At 46.7% G+C, this 19859-nt stretch overlaps 1 protein-coding gene across 2 annotated transcripts in view; it reads right to left on the bottom strand.

The window, feature by feature from the left end:
- Foxn3 (forkhead box N3) overlaps positions 1-19859 on the bottom strand; it is a 380976-nt gene that overhangs the window by 319525 nt on the left and 41592 nt on the right. Inside the window, exon 1 of one of the 2 annotated variants that reach the window (XM_047537212.1) lies at positions 17419-17436. The exons of the other annotated variant lie outside the window; for it this stretch is intronic. The gene's annotated coding sequence lies outside the window, so the exon portion shown is untranslated. Of the gene's footprint in view, positions 1-17418; positions 17437-19859 lie in introns of those variants that run through there. 2 annotated transcript variants of the gene reach the window in all.

Here is a 19859-nt window from a genome sequence, read left to right on the forward strand (position 1 = left end):
TGAAAACCGTCATCAGGAGAGACTGATCCAGTTGACAAGAAATTGGTGGAGCTGACAGCTCAAATGCCTTGCCTGTCCTTTCTGGGGACCCTTATATAAAGCAAACCTCCCACCTGGTCCTGAATGCCATAAAATGCACTCACACTTGTTCTCTAACGTTTCTTTCTCTTGGAGGAAAACATCCTTTAGCGCATGCATAATGCATTGCCTCCTTCAGTAATAGCCTCTTCAAACAGCTGCACACACCTGCCCTGACAAGGTTCTTCCTCTTCTCATGCAACGCTCAACCCGTGACCATTGGGGGTTCAGGGCCACCAGACAAGAGACTGAGGGCAAATGCAAGCAGACCAAAGAGACAAGCAATTTTGCCCACACATCTCCCAGGGGCGTCGAGTGAAACCAAATTGTGCCTGTTGGCTCCTAATGCACACAATGCCCAGGATCTTAGGAGAGGCGCTTGCATGTTCCAGCCATGGAATGTTCCATTCGGGGCCCCGCCTGCTCCTCGTCCATTATGGATCCATTATGCCTTCAGTCAGTTTCCATGTTTCTTGAAACACATTAAAATGCACTGCAGGAGCTAAAAGCAGCCTCCTCTGAAACCATTACGATGATAAAATGCAACTTGATGGAAATTGATATATTATTATTGCTCCCTAACAAGACATATACCCCCAGGAAACAAACAGTTGTTAGTTTTAATATGAAAAAGAGACTTAATGGGTATTCCCTCGAGCTTGCAAAGGTGGCTGAGCAGGTGCGTGGCACTGCCAGCCTCCATCAGTCTAATGCTTGCCCGTCCTCTAAGGTCTAGACTAAATGCCACCCTAGAAATCCTTGCTGAGCCTCCTCCCCATACCAATTTTCCTGTGTTACCTGTAGTTTTTTCTCTGCGTGGAATAATTTCTACTTCATATTAATCCTTTGCATTTAACCATCCTTATTCCTGCCAGGTGTGTGTTCCCAGGTATGTGCAAGGTCAGGGCTGCATTCACAGAGTAGATGCTCAATCAATATTAGATGATTTGGATTTTCACCAATGGAGAGCAAAGTCATCAAGGCAACCCTGGAAACCAGGATTTCTCTTTTTTTAACTTTATGGACAATCTGGGTTATCTGGCCAAATCGTTAACTCCATGACATAGAAAGAAGAGTCTTTGGTATGAATTCAATCAGCCAACAAGCTCTACCCTTCCTATTGGTGTGCCCTTTGCTCCCTGTAAGGAATCTAGCAAAGAGTGGTTCTGCAGAGGAATGATTTGGGAAATAGAGGCGATAGGGATATTCAAAAGTAATGGTTTTTTCCTAGTAGCTTCCTTTCTTAAGTATTCACATTAAAAAGTAATAACAAATCTATTGTATAACCTGGGCCCTTTTCATATATACATGCGTATATGCACACATAGGTATATACATGCACACATGTACTTTCACACACAGTATCAATTGTCAATTGTTAATAACTAAGGGATTGTTCCCTTTCCTTGATGAGTTTGCAAGGTTTTCTTCATTCAGGTTTATCGATAACAGCACCCCATTTGTTTCCTAACCAAACATCTTTATTTGTGATTATTTGTTATTTCCTAGAGTGTATTCCCCCCTAAAGGACTATGAGCTCTCTAAGGTTGGAAACTACTTCTGTCTGTGCTGTACTGCATACTCATTGTCTAGCACTAATCCTGATATGGATGGGGCACCCAGTAAATACGTGTTGAATGAACACTGCCTAAATTAATTAATTGAGAAAAGAGTGCCTAAGTGAAGTTCCAGTTTGGTTGAAGATTTTCCAACTATGACTAGAGATTAGAACTAGGCTATTGATCCTACAGTAGATTTTGCTTTGAAGAAAACACTTACAAACCAGAATACTGAAGGTAGCTCTGCTTTAGAAAAGTGTCAGGAGCCAGTCTTTAACTCTAGGAGAGAAAATTGGAGGCAGAAGGAAAAACAGGCAAAGAGAAAATGTCTCATTGTCTCGTTTGAAGAGAACGTCCAAAATCGGATACACCCGTAGTCAGATGCTCACGACAGAACTCTTGAGTTGAAGGCAATCATACATGTATGTTTTAAATACAGATTTGGGACAAAAAGCATTCCTACCCACTGAAGAGTAGAATTCTTTCACTTGCTCCCTCTTCTTGCTGACTCTTCCTCTTGCTTATTCTCTCCTTCCCTTGGTCTCTGCCCTGCCATGACCTAAGACTTTCTCATACTGTATTTCAAATAGTTTCCTTATTATTCCTTGCATGTATATTTATGTTTGTCAGAATATATGTTCTGACTTTTTTATTCAGAAAAAAGCATCCTAAATATATGCAACTGTACAGTAAGACTGCATACTTTATGTGGTTATAAAGGTGTATGCATATCATTATAATATCATCTGTTTATTTACTCTTGCTAACATCACAGATTAACTGAGATAAAGACCAAACAATAGATAATTTTAAAAATTACTCATATTTGATTCTATGACACCAACAATTTATCACCAAGTAGACTTCCCTTCTATTCTTCCTTGTATTTAATTTAGGCTTTGAAGACTAATTTATGTTTCAAAGTCATGTGCTAACTGATCACATGGGACAGCATAAGTAAAAGTATTCTGTAATTAAAAGCCTAATGCAAACCTAAGTTATTGCCATAATAATGATTTTTCTCTTCAATTTATCTATATATGTTTATGTATTATACAATCTATGTAGTCTAACCTAATAGTTTTCAACTGCTCACAGACCAATACTGATCGGGGACAAAGTTTTCAAAATGAGAAATACCGGAACAACATAAAAAGCTCCTTAAAATAAAAAATGCATATGTATCCCCCCCCCCTTTTTTTGGCACAGTGGATTGAACCCAGGGGTGCTTTACCACTGAGAAACATTCCCAGCCCTTTACATTTTTTTTTTTTTTAAATTTTGAGACATGGTCTCACTAAATGGCTTAGGGCTTGCTAAGATGCTGAGGCTGGCCTTGAACTTGTGATCCTCCTATCTCAGCCTCCAAGTTGCTGGGATTATAGGTATGCACCACCATACCTGGCTGCTAAATGTAATATATTTAACAGACTGCTCTTTAGTCTGAAATGAAATTCTTACTGATTTTTGGCTTGTCTTAAAGATCTTTTGTTTTATGGGTAACAAATGGCTATTTTTAAAGATCTTACTTGACAAGAAAGCAAAAAGGAAATTTGAAATTTTATGAAACCATAGAATCTCAAAGTCTGAAAGAAGCTAATTTAGGCAGGCAATGAAACACAAACATGTTCATCTTCGGTTTCAGGAGAGAAAGCAAGGTTCCCCTTCCCATCCGCAAGTCCAGTCCTGGGGACACGTGAAACATCAGAAGGAGCCTCCCGGCTGCGGGCACACCAGCACCTACTGGCTTGTGTGTTCCCTTCATTTTCCAACAGCCTCCATGGGCAGCACCATTTTAGAAGAATCCCCAAATCTTAAAGTAGGACCAGGTGGGGGCAGGGCGAGGGAAGAATTGAATCCAATTTATTATAGGCAAAGAGACTTCAAAGTCTCCACCGGATGGTTCAAACATCCATAACAGAATTGGTATTTCTTTTCAGATTTGAGGCATGGCCAAGTCACACAGGCTCACTTCCAGGGTCCAGTTTTCATCTTGGAGGCTGCAGCCCAGACAGGCTCTCTGCCCTTTGATCTGGATAGAACCAGAGTGTTACAAATATGCTTGTATTAAGCTATCTCCAGGCTGCCTGAGGGTATCAGTCTGGAATGCAAGGATGGGTGCTTCAGACCATGAGGCTCCCAAGTCTTCATTCACATTACATTTTTTTCTGGCAGGCTGGCTAATGCTCCTTCTATGGAATGCAACCATGTGATGCCCCTGAGCCACAGTAATGCATAACAGCATCATAAGGCAGGACTAGAGAGTTTTGTCTCTATTCTGCAGGCCAGGATTCAGGTGAAGGAAAAGGGAACTGTAAGCCAGAACCAGTATCCTGGATCATATGTTCATTAAGCAGCCCGTAGGCATTTACCAAACACCTATGAGGTCCAAGTGCCAGGCTATGAGACACAAACAAAACGTCATAGTGTTGGACCATCCAGGCAACTATATTTCTCCACCCACCTCTGGGGTCAATGACTCCCCTTCTCCTCTCAGACCTTCTTCCCCTAGACTTGACAGCATGAGCCTTCATTTTCAAAATCGAAATGTATAAAAGCTTTGCTACAGGGCTGGGGATAGAGCTCAGTTGGTAAGTGCTTGCCTTATATGCACAAGGCCCTGGGTTCAATCCCCAGCACCACAAAAGAAAAACCCCCCAAAAAACAAAAACCTTGCTCCAGTCGGGAGACGTTCAGGTGAAGGAATCGTGCAGTCAACGGCAAACATTCCCAACTCTCCCACTATTTCCCTATTTCCCAGACAATTTACTGAAAATCCTCCACCCATTCTTTATAGGTTGAGGGCATCTGCTGTGCCAAATTGTCTGCGGATGACAGAGAGAAACCAACATATTCTGCATTGCCTAAGGATAAAAATGCAAAAGGAGAAACAGACACAATGCACTACACCTGTGTGACTTGCCACCAAGAAACATTAAATGATGGATGATCAGAGAGGGAGAGAAAGCAGCTCATTTTATTTTTCACTAGCTCAAACCATGCCAGCCAGGGTCCCTCCAAAACAAGAACTCCCAAGTCCATGGGTGACTTCGAGCAAACACAGAGATGGTATGATTGACAGCACTCTTCACTGGCTCCTCCAAATGGAAAAGACACTTTTTTTTTCTTTTTCTTTTGCAATGCTGGAGATCAAATCCAGGGCCTCCTGCAGGCCAGGCAAACACTCTACCACTGGGCTACATCTCCATCCCTCGTATTGTTTTTAATATCATGCTTACTAGACATTGTCTTCCAAAACATGATATAATCATCATAAGGCAGAGAGAGGGAACCTGTTCTGTGGGGTAGGCCCATGCAAGCTTGAGTCTCAGCAGACCCACGCTAAAGAAATGATCTCCTAGTTCTCGGTGAAATACGGTGGGACGTGCACATGAATGTTTCTGGATGGCCTAAAAAGAAAGAAACTCTTTCAGAGAGCAGAGACCTTAAACATCTTCTCAGCCTTTGAAGTTATGCACAATGACATCCTTTGGTTCCTTGCCCGGGGCAGAGGTTTAAGCTTTAAGACTCCATTTACTTACCAAGAATCGTGGAACTGTTTTCACTGTGGCACGAGGCAGAAAGGCTGAGTCTTTAAAACAGCAAATTAGAAGATGGTGAGGTGGGGGACAGCCTTTACACGGGCACCCCGCTGTGCTAAGGGGCTCGGGGGCTCTAGGTATAACTTTCTGGGGCTAATTTCCTTTCTTTTCAGTCCTCTGCACTATTCAGATCAGTCTCCTGGCTCTTAAGTCAAAGTCACAGAAACAGGAGTAGGTTTGTGCCTCCTGCCGCCCCTGGGCCAGCCTGTTCAGCCAAAGCCTGTCCTCCCAACACCAGCAGCAGGCTCAGTGTGCAGGGTTACAGCGGTGGGCCAGCAGACAGGACTCAAGTCCAGGTGGAGGCCACAGCAGGCGCAGGCCTCCCTCAGGTGCCTGTGGGAAGGGCACCACCCCTGAGGATTCCCGCTTGAGCAGCAGCATTGGGAGGACCAGGGTGAGGTGGGCTCTTCAGGGGGTGCAAGATGAGTCATGGAGACAGGGATGCTGGCAGGACTTGCGGTGAGTCCTCCCTGTCCCATCCAGCACTGGAACCCTGCATGCCGGCTGAGTCTGCTGCTGGCCCAGTGCTGAGTATACAGAGGGCCCTCAAGACCTGCTGGTGGAACAAAGGCTGGTCACCCCCCTGCTCCCCACTTTCTCTTTCCTCTCTGCTATGCCCATCGTGGGTTATAGTCTTTTTAGAGCCTCACCAGGCTCCTTCCTGACATGAAAACATCCTCTCGCCAGAGCTCTTTGGTATGACTGGTGTCATTCTAAACGTGTGTCACAACAAAAGTTCTTATGCAACACCCCAAAAAGCTGGGAATCTAGTAACGGTCACCTAAGGAAAGGTGAGAATATTCTATGCAGTCGTTATCGGAATTCGGTGATCTCAGTAAAATTAGTTCCTGAACCGGAGCCAGACACTTGAAGGAAAACACAAGGAAATCTGTTGCCTCGAGATTTATCTTTTTTTCTTGGGAGAACTTGCTGTTGCCTCTGCAGCACTTGATGTTGGGATAGGCCTCAGGCCAGTCATTGTAAAGAGCATCTGAAAAGCCACTCAGGGCGCCCAGAGCGAAGCCCCACGCAAGAGGCCCTGGGTTCGATCCCCTGCACCATGAACAAAGAAGAGAAAATCGCCCAGGAGCGCGAGCTGGGTTGTTTTGTGAAGGATATGATTATTTGTTCGCCTAAGCAAGGCTGTACGCAGGAAAAGTGCTGAGAAAACACTGGCTCAACTCGAGACCCCACCAGCAAATACAAGCCCACAGTTCACGGCCTGTCGGTCTCCAGCCTTCTCCCTGACTTACAGGTTTGAATAATGTATAAATAAGCTGAACCCCATTCAAACAAGCCAGCGATCGGAGTTCACAGCAGAAGTGTAAACATGACCCTTGGTTTAAGTTCGCCTTTAACTCCAAACTGTCTATGTACACAATAAAACAAGGCCTGGGTGGGGGCCTGGAGGGTGCCGGCCACACGGCGGGTGGATTCCCTAATTGAAGGCAGTGGTGAGTCAATACGAGGGGGCTCTTCCAGACACCCCATTTGGCACCTGTTCACGGGAAGCCTCTCGTCACTTGACATCTTCAAGACACCACGCCTAGTCTGGGGACTGTGTTTGGTTTTCCTAGCAGAGAAGCCACAGGGGTGCCCCAAATTACACAAAGGGGGACAATTGGGTAAGGAAAAAAAACTCTAAAGCAGTGCTTCTGGGTAATTGAGTTGGAAGTCAAGCGTAATTAAAATGGCCCCTTGCTTAAATAATAAGAAAGTGAAAATTAAAAAAGGTAAAATAAATACAGAAAGTAAAACTCAGGAGGTGAAATGACCACGTACTAACTTTTAATGTCTAATAAAGCAGGAAGGCAGAACTTGAGGCACTTCTCAAGATGTTCAATAGCCCAATTAGGAAGCTGGCCCCTGAGCAGCTCCCTAATTACCTGGGAGATTAATTCCCTGGGCACAGCCCCTCGCGTCCTTTCCAGCAGAGCTCCATCGCTCCCTGAAGAGCCAGGGGAAGCAAACATCTAGGTTAGGTTTGATGCTCACACTTCTCCAGGGTTACTCAGATCTCAGAGATAAAGATTGGCAGATCAAGGGAAAAGCCAGACATGACTTCTTGGTTCATTAGAATGGTGAAAATAAAATCGCTTTCTGCAGCTGTGAGGACTCAAGTTGCTTTCCAGAGCCCAAATGTAAAGGGAAAAACTTAACAATCCGAAAGGCGGATGAAAGTCAAGCATCGTAGAGGGCAGAGAGAAAAAAATGGAATAGTTCTTCTCACGTGACTTGCTTGTTTTACTTTAATTAATTAATTAATTATTTTTTAAGACAGGGTCTCACTATGTTGCCCAGGTTGGCCCCAAATTCCTCCTGCCTCAACCTTCCTAGTAGCCAGGAATGTACCCACTGTACCTGGCTTGGCATTTTATTTTATTTTTTATTTTATTTCCTTTTTAGTGAGAGGGAAGAAGAATAAGGGCTTTGTTCCTTTGGTTGTGCTTTTTCACTGTAGGTTTCTTTTTTTTTTTTATTGTATACAAATGGGATACATGTTGTTTCTCTATTTGTACATGGAGTCAAGGCATACCATTTGTGTAATCACACGTTTACACAGGGCAATGATGTTTGATTCACTATTTTTTCCCTTCCCCCCCACCCCTCCCACCCCTCTTTTCCCTCTATACAGTCACTGTAGGTTTCTGAAAGACTTTTGTTCTGTTTCAATTTTTTTAATTGGTAATACCAGCATAAGTTACAAAATTAAAAAAAGTCCAAAAGGATATAAAGTGAAAAGTAAGTACGTGTCCCACCCCTGGTGCCAGCCACCCAGCTCCACTCTCTCAGCAGCAAAAACAACTTAACAGATGAGAAACCACAAATCTACCACACACACACACACACACACACACACACACACAAAACCCAAAAACAAAACTAACAATATAAAATGAAAGAATGAAGAAACCTAAAGCAATCACCAGATACCAGCTATGCATTTCTGGCATTTCTGCCCTTTCTCTAAATAAATAAAGAAATAAATAAATAGAAAAATGATTTCTGTAAACTCCTCTGCACTCTGCATTTCTCAATGTACTCTGGAAAACACTCCACGTCGATACATACAGATCTGCCTTATATTGTATAGATGCAAGTATGTCTGTAGGAGAAATGTCAAGAAATGGAACTGTTTGGCCAAAGACATGTGCACTTTCTATTTTACCTAATATTATCAATTTGCTCTTTGTTGCAACTGTATCTGTTTACACTCCCATCTGCAAGACAGGCACTCCTTATTTCTTGCCTGAGTCAACACCGTATTATCAACTGTTTTGAACTTGACCAATCTGACAGGTAGAAAAGATCTCTTAGCTTTTTAAAAAATATTTCTCTTATTAGCAGTAAGAAAAATCAGCTTTTCACATGTGTAAGAGACTTTTATATGGCCTTTTCTGTCAACTGCATGTTCATATCTCAGGTGAGTTTTTACTTCTGTTCTTTAATAATGGCAGTCTCTCTAGCAAATAGCATCCAAACCGGTCTTTTGTTTTGTATTTTATAGTTTCCTGAGCCCATTTATATATTTTCTAATTTATTAATCACACCAACCTACGAAGGACACAGAAAATATTATTCCCACTTTGTACTTAAGGGGGCCAAAGTTTCATTGGTTGGCATGTTTGAACAAAGACTCCATTGTAAATTTGTAGCCAGAATTAGAACGCTCATTGTTTGCCTTTAATCTAATGATGTGTCTGTGTGCTTTGTTACATTGAAATGCCTCTTAGATTGTGGGGTGGTGGTGGGGATGAGAAAGAAATATTCTTTTTTTCTCTAATGATACATTTACACTTTCTATTTACCTGGCTGGTTTCCACTGTGTATCAAGAAAACAAGGGATACTAAAACTTGGGTCTCATCTTATAATTTGGGCCAAAGCCTAAAAACAAGCATCAGACTCTGCACATCACTGACACCTCAACCTATTGTTACCAGGGGGCAGAGTACAGCGGTGAGGAGAAAGGAGAGAGGAACAGCTGCGCACCCTCTGGAGGTCCGGTCCCCTGGCCAGGTCTTCCAGTACTGAGCAACATGGGAGAGGAGGCGCTGACTCCCAGGAGAGCGGAGAACACACTCAGGAAGAGGTCCCAAGTCGCAGGGGCCTGCCATTGTTTGGCTTATTGACAGGAATCCTTCTGGATTCAATCTAGGCTATTAATCCCCAAGTATTCTCTGGCTTGACCCTGAGAGTCCAGTTTCTACCAGAGAAGAGCGGTGGGATGGGAAGTGCCCAGCTGATTTGGGGAAAGGAATAGGAAAAGCTGCATTCTGGCCCACAATGAGAGGTGTAGGGCCAGAAGCATACAGCTAAAGGGTGGAATAATAAATAAAACAAACAAACAAACAAAGTAAAGATGAAGGCAAAAAAGGTAGCATGAAGTTCCGAAACAGAATGTTCTGTCATGGCAAGTGACACAAGAGGAGGGTCATCCAGGGAAGTAGCAGTGCAGAAATCAAAGAGGACAGGCAGACGGTCTGCAGTTGCTAAGAGAGGTCACCGTCATGGGGCACAGGCACGGCTGAGCACAGGACCCTAGTTCCTGGGGTTCCCAACCAGGTAAACCAGACGGGGGGTTTAGGCCCAGAAACAAGATAGGATACTGCATACCCACTTGGAGAACTGATAAGAGAACCAAGACTCAAGGTCAAGGCCAAACTAGACAATAAGGTCCGTGGGATCCACGCTTAAACACTGTTTCAGGGCCAGATGACAAGCCCGTCACTCAGGAAAGGCTGACTGGCCTGGCAGAGCAGTGGGGAGAGCTCAGGGGTCCCTGTCAGAGGCAGGGAGGAAGCGGCCTGGGTGGCACTGTCACCACAGCATGGCACACTCTGCAAGCCAGCAGGTAGAGGGGTGACTGTAGGGCCAGGTGGGCCCTGGGCTGATTTTCATTACCTGACTGACAGCTAAACCCATCTCCTGCAACCTGCTCAGTTCGAGCACGCTTGGCCTTCTCTCAGCAGGAAACCCCTCCCTATTTGTTACTTCTGGGTCTTACCCGCCTTCCATGGGAGGACACAGAGCTGCCGACAGGTAATCAGGAAAGTACAATTACTAACAGGCAGAACTCATGTTCTTCTTTTTTTTAAATATATATTTTTAAACTTGTTTTACATGACCGTAGAATGCACTTTGACACAGCATACATAAATGGAGTGTAACTTCTCGTTCCTCTGGTTGTACATGTGCATAAGGTGATAATGTCCGACTCAACCTACTATCCTTCCTAACCCCATGCCCCCTCCCCTCCCTTTACTCCCCTCTGCCTAATCCAAAGTACCGCTATTCTTCCCTAGCTCCCCCAGCCCTTATTGTGAATTAGCATCTGCATATCAGAAAACATTCGGCCTTTGGCTTTTGGGGATTGGCTTATTTCACTTTGCATGATATTCTTCAGTTCCATTCATTTACTGGCAAACGCCATCATTTCATTCTTCTTTAAGGCTGAGTAATATTCCATTGTGTATATTTACCACACTTTCTTTATCCATCCATCTGTTGAAGGGCAACTTCATTGGGTCCATAGTTTTGCTACTGTGAGTTGAGCTGCTATAAACATTGATGTAGCTTGTATCATATTCTTGATGTGGGTACCAGGATTTCTGGGTATAAATAGCATCCCCTTAACACTGAGTGGAGGAAGAAAAGACAAAGTGAAGTCACCCTTATTAGCTCTGGGACAGGGAGGCAACAATAAGGCAACTGCTCTAGCTCCCGGATGAACTTTGGGGGAGAGGAGAACTTCCAGAATCGGGTGGGGCCTGCTAGGCTGGTCTTCCTTGCAAAACCAGGAATGACACAGGTAAGGGGCTGGCCAAGTGGTGGCCCTGTGCAAGTGAAACAGCGGCCCCCTCTCCCACAGTATGTCTCGACTAGACGTGAGGAGGGGAACGTGTACCCTAGTTCCCTGTAGAACTTGACCATGGTACAGAAGCGTTGAGCAGCAAACACCTGGTCCTGTAACCCACGGCCTTCAGGAACCATGGTGTATCTTGCCACAGATTTTTGCACTGACGCCAGGGCCAGTTGGCCAGTCTGAGGGTCATGACTTTATAATGGCCTATCATTAATGGGTTAACAACTGACACTGCCCAGCAAGTACCACCTGTTTCCCAGTGATTTATTTTTTGCCATCCCTGAGGATATGCAAAAGTAAAATAAAACCAGCTGCCACTCACTGAAGGCATGCTGCAGGGAAGTTGCCGGGATGAGCGCTTCACATCAATCCATTTGGCCTTTAGAGGTGGCAGTGGACTTTCTCAGGAAACCTTCCAATCAGAGAAGAAGTGAGGTTGAAAGCAGGGCTCCTCTCCTACCCCTGCTTTATGATCTCTAGATGAAATTTCCAACAGAGGTGGTCTCTCTGCCATGCCCCGTGGCTGGACCAGCTGGAAGGGGGTGGTGCTGAAGGACAGGAGGGCCATCTGGTTGTCACCTGGTTGAAAATCAGAAGTGCCGCACCTCGGGTTGCGGCAGACCTGGCCCTGGCTGAGACGACTGCGGGGGCAGAATGGCCAGAACGGTCCCTGGGCAGGAGCAGACGGTGGGCTCCATAGAGAGAAGGGAGATGTGCAGCGGTGGCCTCGGCCATGGCAGCTTCCACGGAAAAGGTGTGACCTCAAGTAATTCTGATGGCTTTCTGCACCCTCAAAGGCAATGCCTGGCTTCACAGGCAAGTGGGAGCAGAGGAAGGAGCTTCCAAAACCACGTGACGAGGTGTAACCGAACAGCAGCATTTGTGAGGAAGAGTGTCCACTGTGAAGACGGTTGCACTGGTTTTGACTTTAGGATGGTGTGGGATGCTGAAGGAAGGTGTGTGTGTGTGTGTGTGTGTGTGTGTGTGTGTGTGTGTGAAGGGACTCCAATGTAATGATGTTATCTTGTCATGACATCAAAATAACAAGACCCTCTTTTGTCTCCGGGGCCTCCCGAGGGCTAGAGCTGCTTCCCTTCCTCAGCTTGTCATCAGGAAGCAGGAGTTTAATATATTCCCATTTACCTTCTCAGAAGCAAACTACTCTTAAATAGACGGCACTAATTTTGCTGCCATGTTATGAATTCTTGGTAAAATTATCCAAATCATAGGTCCAAAGAAGAGAGTCATTTATCAACAGATTTTGAGCTGCAGGGTCATTCAGTATTTTCATGTGGAGAAAAAAGAAATACAGAGGTTGGACATCCCTTATCTCAAAACCCAAAATGTCCCCAAATCTGAAAACTATTGAGCACCAACATGGGGCCAAAAGTAGAAAATTCCACACACGATTTCCGTGTGTGGCAGTCAAAACACAGGTACACCAAGAATATCATATACCCTCAAGCTACGTGCATAAGGTACGTATGAGACAAAGGAAGGTCATGTTTAGACTAGGTCCCATTCCTAAGAGATCTCATTTGACTATGGAAAAAAATCTGAAATCAGAAACACTTCTGGTCCCAAAGGTGGCATTTCATATCAAGGAAACGCAACCTGTACTCATATTAGCCCCCAATGGGATCTCTAGCTTTTTATTCACGTCAAAACAGGGATGTGCAGACCTAACATGTGGGAGGAAAGTGTACAGTAAGATCACCCAAAGGGGAGTCAAAAGGAATTTAAAAACTATATTATTATCAAACTGCACAATCTGCACGTTTTGGGATATGCGTGAGTAGACGGTACCAAGCATTTTAGGCAACATGCTAAGATTGACTTTCAAGTTGTCATCCGCAGGTTCCTCTGATCCTTCTCCCGTACCCACCCTCATTTACATGGCTCCCCTGCACAGGATGGTGGAACAGGACGCTGGACCAGAAATTTCCTGCCCCCACCCCAGTCGAAAACAATTCTGTTCTCACGTTCACTTTCGAAGGATTATTAGGAGGACATTATACACATCTTGACACTGTCAAAACCATGCTCTCTTAAACTAACAGAGGATGCTCCATTGCAAAACATGCCTGTGTTCTGTCCCGATGAGATGGCATCGAGAGAAAATGAATCTGGACCACTTCTGAAGGGTGACATTTGCATTCCCATAGCAATTCGCTTATCAAACTAATTTAGTTTAGAGTCAAAATCAACACTGCTGTCACAGAGTTTATTTCTATCCATTTAAGAACTTCCACGCTAAAGAGCGATCAGTGGGAATTTTAATGTCTTAGGAATAGGGAGAAAAAAAAAGAATCTAAGTAGCATGCCCAGCAGTGAGGATGGAACTCTCCATTCATCCGGCAAGTTGTCTAGGGAGCAGCTACTCTAAGGTTCATTCCACCCGTGCATGGAGGAGAGTCCACAGCCCAGAACTGCAGGGTGCACAGTCCCCTCTGTGAAGACAGTGAGAGCTATTAATTAATGGCCAGCTATCAGCCAAGCGCTGTCCTGTGTGATTTACTAAATTCATCCTCCTCCGGCACTATCATTAATAGGTCCATTTTACAGAAGAGTAATGGAGCACATGAACTGATGCCTACTTGAGGGCTGGTGTGGGGCTCGGTGGCGCGGCACAGGCCCCGGGTGGGATCCAGTGCTGCCCGTGGGACCTCTCCTGCACAGATTTCAAATGATTTTCATTTTCTATCTCATCTGATTCTCAGAACCCAGCAGGACAGGCAGGATCCAGAGTCTCTCACAGCCATACAAGATGGTGACGGGGGAATCGGAGCTTTGGTAGATGGCATTCAAAGGCCATCCGTCCCTTGAGATCCAAGTAAGGTATTCTGCAGGGCTCCACTGCAGAGAGTGGGGTCTGTGCACCCGAGAAGGAGGGGCGAGGGGCGCAAGCCCTGGAGGGGTGGGTGCGTTCCCGAAGGCAGAAGGAAGGGGACGTCACCTTGGATGGCAAGAGGAGCCAGAGCAAAGTGTGGAAGAGGGCAGGGGATGGTGGACTGGGGGCCAGGAAGGAGGCCTGCTGGGTCTGAAGGAGCCTCAGTGGGGCAACTACAGAAACAGCAAGGCAGGAAGCAGTGTTGCAGAAGGTGGGTTTAGAAGGAGGAGACCCTGGAAGAGCCAAGAGTTAAGGAGAATGGCCGCACTGGCGGTGAGTCAATTACGAACCCTGCGGAATGCTGCACGGTCTAAACTGCAGTCGTTCCAAATGTAAATGGTTATAGAATGAACGTAAAGAGAACCAAAGTCCTTCACACGAACCAGAGGACATCCAGGAATACATGTCCACCATGCAAAGCTGGTCTCTGAATCGTTTCTAACTCCATCTTCTCCCAAGGCTAATCCCAGGACGGACTCACCTACTCTGACTCCGGCCGAAAGTGAGAGCTGCACAGCATCCTCATTAATAATAAATGGAAGGGACTCAGGTTCCTCACTCGACAGGAAAAGCATAAAGAGAACAAGCCCTGGAAGTACAGTTCAAGGTGAAAGAGATTCGCAGCTGTTAAATGCCTCCCAAGTCCCTTCGTGGAGAACCCGACCCAGCCTTACCCACTACGTTTTGAATTATGTCCTTCAAAAAAGTTATATCGAGGGGCTGGGGCCGGAGCGCAGTGGTGGGGCGCTCGCCTGGCATGTGTGAGGCCCTGGGTTTGATCCTCAGCACTGCATAAGTAAATAAAATAAAGGTATTGTGTCCATCTACAACTAAAACCAAACTATTTTAAGAAAAGTCGTATGGAGGTCTTAACTTGCAGAACCTCAGAAGGGTGTGTCATTTGGAAACAGGCTCTGGTAGAGGCCATTGGTTAAGAGGTCGTATTGGAGTGAGCTGGGCCCTGAACCCCACGTGTCCCTGTAAGAGGAAACAGGTCAACACACAGGGACAGGGGCACATGGTGACAGAGGCAGAGACTGGAGGAATGCTGCCTCGAGCCAGACGCCAGCAACCCCAGAAGCCAAGACGGGGAGGAGCGAGTGTCCCCTGGGGCCTTCCAACACCTCCATTTCCAACCTCCCTGCCTCCAGAAGGGCGAGGAAGACCTTTCTGTTGTTTTGAGCCTCCAGCCGCCGAGCTTCGTTATGGCGGCTCTAGGAAACGAATGCCTCTCATTCCATTTTTGAGAAGTAGGACATTAAAGGACAAATTCAGGCTCATCCGGGACTGGAGGGACTTGGGGTGTGGGCTCCCTTCTGCAAGCCCCCCTCCAGGTAACCTCCCTAGACCCACGTCCTCATCTTCCAGATGAAATGTCAGGCTGGAGGAGCCCGGGGGCCTGCTTCAGATTCCAATCTCCCTGATTCTGTCACATCACAGCCCAAACCAGCCATGTGCTCGGGCGGCTCTCCCGAAGGTGAGACTATCCCGGGGCTGAAAAAAAAATAGAAAGTCCTCGGAAACTCCAGAAACCCGGGGTCGGCAGAGGAAGTCAAGGAGAGAGTGCGCAGAAAGAGTCATTAGCGGCGGTGGCTGCGTTTACCATATGCCACACAATCGTTCCACCTTCACGTCAAACCGGGCCCGCAGCCCTCTGCCACAGCCAGTTAACACAAAAGGCGCTGGGAGCTGCCAGCCGCAGAAAATTAATACTCGGGATGCGCGAGGATCCCGGCCAGCGCCCTCCATGCAGGGCCCAGCCTGCGCGGTCAAGGTCATTCCACCGGAAAGGCGAAAGACGAAACGCGCTGCGCAGAGAAGGGAAAAAGGGAGAGAGAAAGGCTGGTTGCCCTCTGCCCCCCACCCTCGGCCAGCACCGGGCCGCTGCGCTCTCCCACGGTTCCTGGCTGGTGGGCTCCTCAGAACCGCTGGAAACTAACCATCAGTCAAACAACCCGCTAGTAAAGCCCAGCGAGAACTCCTGCGGAAGGCTCGCACGCGCGCACTACTCCACCTTTTTTTTTCAAAAGTAAATTGCGGTCAAATTACACCCTTTCATTACTGTCACCGGCTTTTTTAAGAATGGCTGATCAGAAAAGCCTACAGAGGTATTTAATCAGATTTTTTTCTCTCTCTCTCTTCAAATGACCTAATGTTTTGGTATGGAACTGCTGCCAGCTCATGCTGGGTAGAAATTTAGCACTGTCAGCATTTAATTATTATTTTATCAGGGATTTCTTTACTTTCCTACAGGGAAGAAATAGCTTAAAGGTTTTTTTAAAAAAAATGTTCAACAAATACTTAGCTTTTAACATCACAGGATGCTTGCCTTCAGTATTTTGCTTTGTCAAAAATTACTTGTCCAGGACATGGGGCATATCACAGGAATGTTCTTTTAGGTTAATAAGTGGTCCTGCTATCACTTGCTTCAATCTTCCCGGACACAGAAGCCATGAAGTGAAAATTGCATTCATTATTCCAGTTTGGGGAGATGAGAATATTCATGACTCATTCAAGTTTGTGTGACAGCAGCTACTCCCTCCAGACATCTCCTGGCCACAAAAGCCTTGAATGAAACTTCTTGGCTTTGCAACTACCTCCCCTCCTCCTCCTCCCAGTTACTTGGCCTTTCTCCACAGACATGCCAAGCTCTCTCCACTAACCCCACGGCCTTTGCACATGTCGTGACCGCAACCCGGAAGCTCTTCTTTAGGAGTAAGAGAGTGAAAAGGAGAAAAGAGAGCAAAATGGGAAGAGAAAGAGAAGACAGGTGTGTGTATATGATCACCAATCAAGAAATGACCCAGGGTCACAAGTATTGTGGCCAATAATGGTGGCACAAAGGTCAGACGTCTAGGTATGCTTCCTGAAACTGGTTTCTCTTTCATCTTTAACTTCTTCCTTGTCATTCACCCAACGTCTCTTTTAAGAAAAGCAGTCATTTCATCATCAACACCACAAAAACACTCAACTCTTCATCTTTAACCCAGTTCCGTTTTCCTGTCTTTGGAGTCCTGCTCTGTGAACCAGCTGGGGCTGCCTGGAGGACACAAGGTATAGGCAACGTTTTATTGAGCACCTACTGTGAGCAAGTGATTGTGTTCCCGACTAAGGGTACCCCGTGGTACAAACTCAGACACAAAGTGGCACTCGAGGGAAGAGCCACACGTAGCAAGAAGGCTAGTCATTTATCAGGGTGTGGCGCCATTCACCAGGAGCAAGGAAGAGCCAGGTTACAATGGCTCCCATGTGCCAGCTACAGAAGGTGCCTTGTGCCATGATCCGTCCTCCCACAGCCCCGCCCCCTGGTTTTAAATACCATGTCCTAAATGTCAGCATTCCAGGGCCTCAACTTCCCTCGCCCCTTCCATTCCCATCTACCAGAAGGTTCCCTTCATCTTTACCCCTTCAGTATGTCACCTTACCCCAGTCCGCGGACATCCACCTGGTCTCCATGGCTGCACTCCAGCCACCTCCAAACTATTCTGCACACAACTACAAGAGGGAGCTCTGGACCGAGGCCTGGACGCTGCTCCCAGGCTACGGCTTCTCAGGCAGGTGGAGCAAACCCAGTCTCCTTTAGGGCCATCCTGCCCCGGCCAACTCCTGGGTCCCTGCCGGTGTGACACTCCCACGTACGGTACGGTTCCGTTCTCACAGACGTGCCAAGCTCCTTCCACCAGCTCAGGGCCTTGGCACAGGGTCCGCCCTCAGCCTGGAAGCCCTTCTGTCCATCATTTGCATAGTGAGTTCGTTCTGGACTGCAGGACTCTGTAAATGTCATGTTCTCAGAGCTGGCCCCTAACACTCCTTTCATCACTTCTTATCACAATTTGCAATTGTTTGTTTACTTGCTAACTATACAGAAATTCCTTGCTAACAAGGGGCCCCTCTGTCCTTTTAACTGCTATAATCTCAGCAACTAATATAATGTCTGGCACAAATGAAAAATGCAACATTTTTAAATGAATGCGTGGCTTATTTATTTTTCAACAATGTGTATCTAACCAAAAGAAGATCCTCTATGCATTTATACCCGGTTTGAATCACAGGCGTCTTCGTCTAGCTTGTGTTACTACAACAAAACACCTGAGACTGAGTAACTTATAAAGAAAAGAGGTCTACTTGGCTTATGATTCTATAGCTGGAAAATCCAAAGAGCATGCTGTCAGTATCTGGTAAGGTTTCCCTGGTACATCTCAACGTGATGGAGAAGTGGAAAGGGATCCGCCCACAAGCAAAAAGTGCCAAGCACATGGGGGGGCTCCTGCTTTATACAACTTGTTCCCTCAAGAATAATCCAACCACCTGAGCCCCCATGACCTAACTACCTTCCACCAGTCCTCACCTCTTAACGACCTACCACCTCATGACACTGTTATACTAAAGGTCAATCTTCCAGGACGGGAGCATTTGGGGACAAAGTGATACAAACCGCAGCAGAGCACTTGGCTCCTTCTGAGAGAACCTACGTGAGACATTGCATACAGATGCCACCTTGAAGCTGCCACCCTTGATTTTTCTTTCTTTCAACTCCCACTGTCTAACCCACATCACCCATGGACAGCACAGGACAGAGGGCTGGAGGAAGTGGGCGCCCGCTCGGAATCAGGCGAGTGTGCGCTGGCGGAACTGCACGGTGGCCCTGCTGCCTGGCAGGCCAGGACAAGTCTTCCCGCAAGACTTCTGCCGGGCTCTGTGGAGCTGCATCTGCTGCCTCCTGCTATTTCCATCTCCCAGAGGAAGAGCCACTTCCTCCCTGAGGCAGCTGCGTCTCAACACCGAGCACGGGGAAGTGAACTGATTCAACATGAATGGCTGCTCCAGAGCTCACCGGACAGTGGCCATCAAACTCCCAGGGACCTTGATGCCACCGGAAAATCTTGGTCAAGAAAATGAACTCAACGTGTACTGGTTGAAGCCAGACCTTGTTCTTGGTGATGGAGATCGGCAGGTAAAATTATAAAACAGCTCCTGCCTTCAGGACTCCCAGGCCAGGGTAGGAAGCGTCACCTACACGTCTGCGCACATGTGCCTTCAGATCCGGGCCCAACAGCACCATCACCAGTAGCTCAGGGGATCTGGGGTTGACGCTGTCATGAGGAGGACCCCTGAATGTCTGCATCTTGCCCGTCCCCACCACCCTCTCTCCTTCCCCTTACCTCCCAGCGAGCTCTGCCCAAGGAAGAGGACCTGAAAGAACCAGTGTGACTTATCGAGAGCAGAGCGGAAGGCGGAGTTCTGGCCCGGCTTACTTGGCCAGCTGCAGGTGACAGAGGAAACACAGGGCCTCCCTGGTCACAGTGGAGGCCCCGTGCTCTTGCCCACCTCTGGCCTATCCGTTTCCCACCTGTTCCGACCCAGGGTCACGGAGGGCAGTTACGGGGTGCCACGGTGCACACCCCGTGAAACGTAAAGCACCTTTCCCAAGTTACAGATGAGGAAACTGCCTTGGGAAGATGAAAGAGCTGGATTGCTTTTGGTCTCAAAGCCATGGACAGCTGAGGAGGACCTAAACCCAGGACACCCCACCTCAGGTTCAACTGGCTCTCTTTGCCTTGAGCCCAACCACGGGCACAATGCCACATGTGAGGAGTGAATTTTACAGCAAGTTTGTCATCACTGTTGCCATTTCTAGAAATTTCAGACTATGGTCAGATTTTAACAATAACTATCCCAGAAATTTAAATAGAAAAGTAGGACCCGAAGTCGCTAAGAGCCCACGTCCCCAGCTCTGCGCTCCAAGGCGGTCCCCAGGAACTTTTGCTCAAAACCTATCCACTCTTGCTTTGAACACAATTCTAATGAGTTGTAGCATCTGCTTCCTTTAGCCTCTCGATAGGTAGATGGAGTAAGTGAAAACAGA

This window comes from Sciurus carolinensis, chromosome 2 (genome assembly GCF_902686445.1).
Source record: "Sciurus carolinensis chromosome 2, mSciCar1.2, whole genome shotgun sequence".
In the NCBI taxonomy this organism is placed as follows: Eukaryota; Metazoa; Chordata; class Mammalia; order Rodentia; family Sciuridae; genus Sciurus; species Sciurus carolinensis.